This window comes from Papaver somniferum, chromosome 3, assembly GCF_003573695.1.
Source record: "Papaver somniferum cultivar HN1 chromosome 3, ASM357369v1, whole genome shotgun sequence".
Taxonomy (NCBI): Eukaryota; Viridiplantae; Streptophyta; class Magnoliopsida; order Ranunculales; family Papaveraceae; genus Papaver; species Papaver somniferum.
In genome coordinates, this window is record NC_039360.1 from 148,264,130 (window position 1) to 148,275,494 (window position 11,365).

An 11,365-nucleotide genomic window follows, 5' to 3' on the forward strand; every position below is an offset into this window, starting at 1 on the left:
ATGGGGATATTAACTAGGATTTTGTTCTACGACACGTGTGTTCATACACACGACGAGAATGTGAGCAAGTCGTGCAATCAGTTGGAAGAGTCAGCAAAGTAGTGGATGGAAAGTTAACCAAGTCTCCGCACGTTGAGCAACTGGTTTTGACATGATTTCCCACTTCCCCACTCTCTGATTCCAGCAACTGTCACACTTCATGGGATCATGGTGTTTTCGACTTAGCAATATAAAAGACCTCTGAATCATGATTGAAAGGACAATCAATTTCTCGGCAAGTTCATACAGACAATCTTTCATCTACACGAACTCATCGTCTGAGCAATCACTCCCAATTGAGTAAGATTCAATCATTCAGAGCGTTCTTACGCTAAATTCACAACACATCTACAATCTCAGATCACAATTGATCCCACACATTTCTCAGCTTCCCTCCTACAGATCAACCCATCCTCTATTGTGACCGAATTGACTCTGGAACGACCATTGTTCTTGGTTTAGGCCGGAGTCCTACATATTGATCTCTCGAACTTAAAAGCACTCCCTTCTTGCAGTGCATCTGTGTGAGGTGTAACATTTTGCTCGGCTCAAGGAGTCTCCACGCGGACGTCTCCTCAATTCCGTAAAAACCAGCAAATCATTTTTCCCCATCTACAGATTGGCGACCACAGTGGGAGATTAATCTCTCGGTTGCAATCTCAATCTTTCACAAGATGGTTGATCTTAGGTCATGTACGATCGCAGACCCTAACACAAATGATGCTAGCACTAGCAACAACACTAACGATCATATTCCAGAAACCATTCCTGCTTCCAACGATGGCGGTGGTCGTCAGACCAATTCTGGAGCACATCCCCTCTTCGGCCGGCATCCCGAGGAAGTCAGAGAAAATCCGCCTACCATAGGCGATCTCATAAAAGTGCAGGAAAATCTTGCTAAGAATCAGACTGACATGATGTCGGAGAAGCCTCAAGGAAAAGGAAAAGAAACATCCTCAGATGTTGATCCTGAAGTAGTTCCAATTCATACAATGGATGACAGCGAAGTCTGCAAAGCTGCAGACGATCCATCAGCAAAAGAATCATCAAATTTCATTACTCAGGAAGATTTGGAACTCCTCTTGGAGAACCGTGGAAAAAACAAGACATCACATGTCCATCGTCACCAGCCTTCGTACCCTGCTGCTACGCAAAGGATTCCTCTTCCAAAAGGTTATACCTCTCCAACCTTCACTTTGTATGACGGAACAGGCAATGCTTGGGAACATGTTTCTCGGTTCCTGGAAGCCTTGGGTGAACATGAACATAACCATGTTGTTCGCCTCAAAGAATTTTGATAATCCTTGAAAGGCAGGGCATACACCTGGTACAACAACATCGCACCAGGAACTATCAACAATTGGGGAGAAATGATTAACGCCTTCTACAGAAAGTACTTATTTGTGTCAGATCAAATTACTTTCTCTGATCTTGGAAGAATGTTTCAGAGGACCAATGAACATCCCTATGACTACGTAAAAAGATTCAGAGTCCAGGCCCTGGACTGTCATGATCCAAACGTCACGGAGCAACAACTGGTAGACTTGTGCATCAACGGCATGATCCCGGTCTACAAAGATTTATTGGAAAATCTTCGTTTCCAGACCTTCTCAGAGCTTCATGAAGTGGCGAAGAGATCGGCAACTACTGCACCCGCTTTACTGGAAAGAACAGAAGCTACAAAGGCTGAAGAACTGCGAGATACTCGAGGTAGCAGACGTCTGATTAACAAGAAATACAACCTCCAGCCTTCCACAAACGCTGTTGCAGAAGGGAGTAAACGGAAAGTCGAACCGCCACGCAAGCATACCTCAGCCCCTTTACACTCTCTGAACAACCTATCAAAGAGGCAGTTCAATCCTTGGTCGAACATGAATTGCTGTATCAGTCGAAGGCACAAAGGAGAGACATGTTCACAGCACTGAACCACATCGTGTCAAGAAGTCCATTTCGGAAATACTTCTTGAGCCTCCATCCACAGACCAAGAGATGTACAAGGGGACTGCTTACCACAGTCAATCTCAGAAGAAACGAATTTGGAAGAACGTTGATCGATGCTGGCACCGCCATCAACAACATTCTACTGAATACCATCAGATCCACATGCATCACTTGACGAGAATCTACTCATTCTCCCACATCAATCAGAGACCTTGAAGGAACGCTCGGAAATACTTATGGCTACATCACTCTCAAGGTGAACATAAGTTCAACCTGGACAGAGACCAAGTTTCACATAATCAGGAAGAGCCAGGATATGACATGTCCTTCAAATGAGCGTGGATGTACGCTGAAAAATGGGTACTTACAAAGCGCCTTTGGTTACACATCTCTCTAACGAAGAAAGTTCTGATCCAGAAGATTTGGCGGACGTTTCATCATAAGAGCACTTGGAGGAATTTCGAACTTTGACAAGGTTGAAACAAGAACCTGCAAAAGATGCATAGACATTCATCAAAAGGTCCTGTACTCAGGCAAGTTTCATTCCTCCCATGTCTATGTCATTTATTTCCTCACATGCTATTCTAGCATGGGGACTCAACTCTGCTAGCATCTCTACTATTTCAAGACGCTATAAGTGGGTAATGTCACTTCAGCGATATTTTACCAAGTGGTAGAATCTGACATTTCACCGAATCGAGCATATCACTGAGACATTCATTACCGAGATGATATTCAAGCACGACAAAGAACAATTTGGGCATTTCCCCATAGCCTTACAGGAGTGTTCATGTGTGCCACGAAATCAGAAAGCTCTGATGTCTGCACAAGTGTTGAATACCACTACCGCGACTAAAGGAATGTTGCATCAATAGAAGATAGTTGGGACCCAAACGATCAAACCTAAGACATGCTCAAGGGATATGACGCTTCAACGCTCAAGCATCTAAGAAGCCTTCAAATTGTACTCCCAATCAAAGAGTACACCTCCTATAACGACGCATCTAGCTTCAGCGCAAATATCTCGATGATGACACACTGATTCAACACCAGCGCAATCAAAGTGTAACTAAATCACAATCGCTAATTCTTCATTATACCATGATAAGACTTCTGAAGCAGATGCAATATCGTTCATTCATGGATGGAACAAACTCCTTCAACATACACTGGGGACTTGATCTTATTGGAATTTGCAATCTAATGTGATTCCATGAAACTTCATCAACAAAACCTCTCTATATCACAAGCCTTGCACGACCAAGGAACTTTTCTCCTCACATCCAGAATGGAGACTGCCGATGTTATCTGCCACAACAACATCGATTCCCTGACGAAGCCACTTTACAGTAAAGTCATATTCGGGATAATTTGGGTTGAAATCCTAGAACATCTTCATCTAAGGAATGCTCAACTCACCAACTAGTTCGTGCATGTAAAGGCTCACTGTATGGAAGAGCAAAGATTATCATTTTCGGTCTCTGGAGCAACTCCAACCATAGTATCGACATCAACAAGGACATGTGGAAGAACCCCATTCATGGTATCAGCATCAACAAGAATTTCTGGAGGAAATTCAATTGTGATCTCATCAGTCTCAGGCGCAACATCCGGCTTCATCAACTATCCATTCTCTGAAGCGTTACTCTATGGATCGTACTTCTTAAATCCCTAAGGATTCATGTCAAAATGTTTAGACCTGAAGCTTACACGACAGACGGGCACAAACCAAAGTCTTCTACAGGATGTTCTCATCGCCTCCACAAAAGAGATACAACACATTCCAGGCCATGGGTTTACAAAAACGTACCAATGGGTGAGGAATGGGACAATGCTTCCTCAACAAAAGATGTTCGTCTATGTCTCTGCTATAACATACCAAAAGGACGCATCGATCGGAAAAAAGATACGACCTTTACCTTCAGGTTTATGAAATCTGATTTTTTTTTCTCTTAGCTTCAAAAGTTGGGGTCAAGCATCGAATTCCAACGTCGTATGAGGTTCCAAAAGTTTCGAGAGCATACAACATGCAAGCAGCAATTCTTAGACGAGATTCATAACTTCCACAGTCGATCCGTGTCCACCAGGTCATTCCGCTAAGTCTTTCATCAAGGTACCTCCAAATTCGACCACCTAGGTATTTACATCAATTTTTCTACCTGGGTCCTCTATCTAGGTCTTGTCAGAAGAAGGGAAAACAAAAAGAGAGATTTAACAAGATACTGGGGACTGACGGTCCACTAATCATGGCTATCAGTTTCACAGTCCAAGACTCGTGACACCAGACTCTCATGTGCTGGTCCTTCATCATAAAAGGAATGTTGCCATTGAGACATGAAATCAAGGTCATTACATCACCCCCTCTTGAGAGCAACCTCAGTAGTGGTCCCGTGACCAGGGTTTCAGAAGTGATGTTTCTACGACTGACAGAAACAAGATGGCACTGCAAGCACCATGCTCATGTATAAATAAAGGAGTCATGATCTAAATTGAATCAATGACATCAAAATCCTTCATCAACCGTTCAAGACACAAGTGAATGGTCTAAAGACACAACATGGGTGTTTTACAGCAAGCTCGTCTGAGATGATTTTACACTGTCCTGTACAAACCGACGAGCTTGGAGCAATTGGTGAAGAATCTATGGATGGGTCATATACCATTCTCTTCGTATGGATGTCCTCTACAACATATCCAAAATTCACAGCAATTGAAGAAACGAGCAAGGAACATCAGGGTACAACAATTCTTAGACGGGACTCATAACTTCCACAGTCGATCGGTGTCCACCAGGTCTTTCCACCAAGTACTTCATCAAGGTACCTCCAACTTCGACCACCTAGGTATTTACATCAAATTTTATACCTGGGTCCTCTATCCAAGTCTGGCCAGAAGAAGAGAAAACGAAAAGGAGAGATTCAACAAGATACTGGGGACTGACGGTCCACTGATCATGACGATCAGTTTCACAGTCCAAGACCCGTGGCACCAGACTCTCATGTGCTAATCATTCATAATAAAATGAATGCTACCACTGGGACATGAAACCATGGTCATTACATCATCCCCTCTCGAGACCAACCTCAGGTATGGTCCCGTGACCAAGGTTTTCAGAAGTGATGTTTCTACGACTAACAGAAACAAGATGGCAATGCAAGACCATGCTCATGTATCAATCAAGGAGTCCTGATCTCAATTGAATCAATGACATCAAAATCCTTCATCAATCGTTCAAGACACAAGCGAATGGTCTAAAGACACAACATGGGTGTTTTACAGCAAGCTCGTCTGAGATGATTTTATACTGTCCTGAACAAACCGAAGATCTGGGAGAAATTGGTGAATAATATAGGTACGGGTCATATACCATTCTCTTCGTATGGATGTCCTATACAACATATCCAAAATTCACAGCAATTGAAGAAACGAGCAAGGATATGTGGCCAAAACATTGGACAACACACAATCTGAAAAAGTTCTGAAAATCTCCTGGAAGTTTACTGTTTCGCCTTTTTCAAGCACTAAACATGCTCAAAACTCAAAAATCTTCTTTGTTAAGGCTTCGAAATTTTCTGAGGATGAAAAATATAGGTAGATCACGAAAATCTGACATCGGACGAAAATTCTACAGCATTTTCAATGAATACCTGACTTGTGAATTTTCTGATGACGAATTATGACGAAATTCTTCATTCATCTACATCTGATTAGAAGCTACGCCTTCCGCGCGAGATCAGACTTCATCTTCAGCAGCTAGTCTCATTTACTGAAGCCGACGGCGTTTTGCTGATAAGCTGCAAGCCTTTCATCTTCAGCTTTGCTTTTTAGTTATAACTCATCTCGTCCCTACTTCTCTTCTGCATCCGCTAAGGCTAAGAAAGCATTGATTCTACCACGGACGACTCCCAGATGATCGAAAGACATACAATGCATCAGCTTTCCAGCATCTCTGAAAGGTTGATTCACCTCGGCATGAACATCTGCAGAAGTCTTCATCTTTGACTTGATATTTCAGGAGCGTTCCCCGGAAGGGGCAGAAGAGTGGTTGTAACCAGAAGTCACCACTATCTGAGGCGAAAGACATGGAGTCATGGATATACCAATAACAAACGCGTAACAAAATGGTAACAATCCAACTCTTACCTATTTACGATTTCACTAGATGTAGTGATTATAACGTCAGAATTTCGAAAACTTGCTCGTTCCTTCAAACCTGCAAAGACGAGTAAAATTCATTATTCAAAATCATGACTTGATGTTCATAAAACCGTGAACAACTCACGTGAATTTTAACATCCACTGATTTTTTAAAAATTGGACAGACGTCCATTCTACAATTGTGAAAACTTACATGTAGACATTATTTCACCATGTATAATTGTCTACTTTCAACAGTTGTCCAAAATCAAAACATTGGTTTTACAAAATATATATATTTAACGTGAAACTCACGTAAGTTTGAATATATATATATATATATATATTTGCTCCCTTGCGCGAGCATCTGTCTTTGGAGCAAGAGTATATTTTCAAAGATTTCTGAAAGCTCGAAGATAAAATTTTTCATGAAAGCTCATAAATAAAATTTTATTACTAACAGACGCACGTTTGTTCAAAAAAAATTCTCTCGTACAAGCATCCACCTTTGAAACGAGAGTTTATTCCGCTTTGTGAAATCTCACATATTTAAAAAATAAATTTTTGTTTTTCGTGAAAGCTCATAGACAAAATTGTTATCATTAGACTTAGGTCTATTTTGTTTGTTTCTTAAACTAACGAACGAAGGAACGTCCGTGCTAAAACGGATTCCTTTCTTGGGCTTGGATCCGTGAATCCTAAACCGACCAAGATTCCGTCATCAAATCAGCGGTTCTACACCAATTTATGCTCACTAGATGACACTTTATTATGCCACTGGGGTTTTCGCTCAAACCATGGTTTGCTCATTCAGTCGAAATCCGGTAACATCTTATCTTATGACTAAGTTCAATTACTTATTTTGTCTGTAACTGGAAAATCACAATTCAGTGCTGACTGAGGAACATGACTGTCCCTCATTAAGCAGGGGACTTAATGTAGATGGTGAATTTTCGACAAGGGTTAAAGTTGTAAAACCCTAATTATACATGCTCCTGATCCGGCAATCGGACGAGTATTGAGACTCATGTCTCTCATTAAAGCGTGAAAGCTCATGACATAAATCTCTGATTGAGAAGGATGTCTCTCAGAGTATATGTAGATGTGTAGTCTGAAACAACGACACATCTCATGAATACTGAGCAATTTCAGTAATTATTTATGTATATAATCGAAAGATTGGACGGCTCCTAGACAGCATGCCTGCTAGTATAGAGCAACAACGTCTTCAGGATGCAACCAGGTTTTCCCTGACTGTACAGGAGGAACATGACACTCCAGCAAGTTCATATTGCTCAACTCTCAGATAATTAATGCTCCTAGATAGGAAACCCTGCTAGTATATAGCCATCAATTAATTATCCCGAATCGTAGCTGAATATTCAACTATATTCTACGATTCTTCGAATGTTTCGTTACTTCAATTTATAGTTTTCCCAGCAGAATTCCATGGGTTAGTAATAAATATTCAACGAGCAGGCATCCGAACACCGGATAAGCCCTGACTAAAATGGTGCAAGTGTACTTAGCAATAATGCACAGACCAGCATTTGAATGCGCAAACGAGCATCTCAAAAATATGAATGAATGAGGAACCTATGCAAAAATATGAAGGAAAAATAATAATAATAAAATATTAACAAAAGCGTCAGGGGACTGGGCTCACCAGCCGGCCGGTCATGCCGTGACCAGTCCCACGCCCAATTTTATATTTTATCATATTTTATTATTTTTCCCTAATCTCATGAAATTCTCTCATTCGAGCAAATCTCCTTCGTTTCAAGGAAATTCTCTAATTTCATGATATTTCTTTATGTCAAGGAAAATAATAAAATTATGGGAAAGGTGTCATGGGACCGAGCACCAACCGGCCGGCCATGCCCTAGCCGTGGCCGGTCCCACACCTCACGGTTCCCCATTATTTTATTATTTCCCTCAATCCATGAAAATTCTCTGATTTCATGAATTTTCCCTAAAACCATGAAAATTCCCTGATTTCATGAATTTTCCCTAAACCCACGAAAAATATTATAAAATCAAGAAAACTCATGGGACCGGGCCCTAGCCGGCCGGTCATGCCCTCGCCGGTCCCACACACCTCTTATTTTATTATTATTATTTGTTTTGCTTTCTTCATTCCATGAAAACTCCCTGATTTCAACAAAATACCTTGGTTTCAACAAATCTCTTTGATTTTATGAAAATTCCCTAAAATCATGAAAACTACATAAAATTGGAAAGAGTGCCTTGGGACCGTGCCCGTTGGCCTGCCGTCCATGCCTTGACCATTGCCGGTCCCACACTCCATCATTCCCTATTTTATTTCTCTCATCTCATGGAAGTTCCCTAATTTTATAAAACTCTCCAGTTTCATGGAATTTCCCTCAATTCAGAGATACTACATATAATTACATAAAACTGGGAAAGTGTGGGACCGTGCTTGTCAGCCGGCCGACCATGCCCTAAGCGTGGCCGGTCCCACACCTTGCAATTCCCTGTTTTATTTATTATTTTTCATCATCTCATGTATTTTTCCTAGTTTCGGCAAAACCCTGGATTCTGCATATTTTCTCAAAATGATGCTCGAACGCACACCAGAAAATATCGAAACCCTCAGGACTGAGACACGAACATCATGGTGACACGGGCACATCCCCTTGACCGACCAAGGGTGACCCTAAGGCTTGCAAATGGCCGGTCCCACATATTTTAGTTATTTTAACATAATTTGCTCAATTGCTCGTATTAGGTTCGAACTCTTTTCAAACAATCAAGGGTTTGCTCAAATGACCATCAATTGGTCCCATGACCACCAAGTGTCGGTCTCATGTAGGGATGTCAATGGATATTCGATATCCGGTATTCGTTTCCGAACATCCGGATTCCGTTAGGTTAATATCCGACATAACGTCTATCCGATATCCGATAACCTTAACGTAACGGATATCCGTTTATTAACATAACGGTACCGGTTAAGGGAGTTTCTGTTAGGTTAATATCCGATACCGTTAGTGTATAACTATATCATAAAATTTTCGGAAATTTTCGATACCTAATACCCTTTAGGTTTACTCTTTAGCCATTTGATTACGTCTCTCTTAAGTAAATATCGGAAATTATCGAATATTACCGGAAATTATCGAAAATTATTGAATATTAACGGAAATTATTGGAATTTTTTTGTATCATGAGTAGATAACGGAAATTAACGGAATAATATCCGATATCCGATAGCTTATCCTTAACCTTATCGATATTGGATTTTTGAATTCCGACGGATATTATCGGATACCGGATATCCGATAACCCTTAACCTTAACCTTATCGGTATTGCCAATATCCGACGGATTTTTATCCATTGACAGCCCTAGTCTCATGATCTCTTGGTCGGTCCCTCATCTTTTCATGACTAGGTTTTATTATCTACCGCTCACACGAGCATTGTTTTAAAAAATGATTAAACCAGCATTTAATCATTCTTTCACCAACTGGTCCTCAAGAGACTTTGGTATTTTTCTCATTCGAGCATCTGAGCGTTACATGGTGGACTCATCATCCCATGTTGCCGGTCCCTGCTTCACTCTGCAGTTGATTTTCAATAAATCATCAATTCATTAAAATTAGGGTTTTGAATCCAGAACTCTGCAAAAACATGATTCTGAGTAGATTCGAATACTGATAATTTTATGTTGATTCCATGATCAAAACCTTTATTTATTATGCTCGACCCAGCAGTCAGTATCTTAAATTAATATTTTATTTGGTCCTGCTACCAACAATTTGATCAAACTAGCAATATTCGCCCAGACTAGCAATATTTGCTCAGATTAAAGAATATTGATTCAACTATCAATATTCAACAATTCAGCAGCACAGTTTGCTCGCCTTAGGTTATCAACATGATAATACCTCGTCTCATCATACGTATTTAACTCACGAGTTTCAGAGCATTTGCAAATCATGTTCAACTCAGCAATACATGGGCTTATCGTCCCATAAAGTCAGCAACTGACTCCACAATCACGAGACATCAATCGTGTCACATGGGGATATTAACTAGGATTTTGGTCTGGCGGTCTACGACACGTGTGTTCATACACACGACGAGAATGTGAGCAAGTCGTGCAATCAGTTGGAAGAGTCAGCAAAGTAGTGGATGGAAAGTTAACCAAGTCTCCGCACGATGAGCAACTGGTTTTGACATGATTTCCCACTTCCCCACTCTCTGATTCCAGCAACTGTCACACTTCATGGGATCATGGTATTTTCGACTTAGCAATATAAAAGATCTCTGAATCATGATTGAAAGGACAAGCAATTTCTCGGCAAGTTCATACAGACAATCTTTCGTCTACACGAACTCATCGTCTGAGCAATCACTCTCAATTGAGTAAGATTCAATCATTCAGAGCGTTCTTACATTGAATTCACAACACATCTACAATCTCAGATCACCATTGATCCCACACATTTCTCATCTTCCCTCCTACATATCAACCCATCCTCTCTTGTGACCGAATTGATTCTGGAACGGCCATTGTTCTTGGTTTAGGCCGGAGTCCTACAGATTGATCTCTCGAACTTAAAAGCACTCCCTTATTGCAGTGCATCTGTGTGAGGTTCAACATTTCGCTCGGTTCAAGGAGTCTCCACACGGACGTCACCTCAATTCCTTAAAAACCAACAAATCGTTTTACCCCATCTACACATTCATAGCACGTGTTCAAAGTATGTCGACATCCTTACTTTGTAAGTTCTCTTTCACACTTACAGCTTTGAAACCGATTTTCCACACTTCCAAACAAGTTTAGAATTGGTTCATATGACTTTCAAGAACTATGAGATTGATCAAATAACATTCAATCACAATCATGGGTTTATCGGTTCTACCAAAACAAGTTTCGGTTCTACCTTCCATGTGAGTACTGTGCATAGTCATACTAGCTTTCGAAAATTCAGTTGACTAGGTACTAGGATCGGTTCCCCACATATATATGGTATCTAACTTATATGTGTTGCACATATCCATAGATCGGTTCCCCTTTGCCTAAAAACGTGTTGCACATGTTCATAGGATCGGTTCCCCTTTCTGCTATAAACCTTGTTGCACCTCATACAAGGATTTGTTCCCCTTTGTTATGTACTGCACCTCTTACTAAGATCGGTTCCTCTTTCCCATATTTGGTCAGACATAAAATCACAAACCCGATCATACCATCTCAGGTGATTACTTAAGATGGGTTTCACT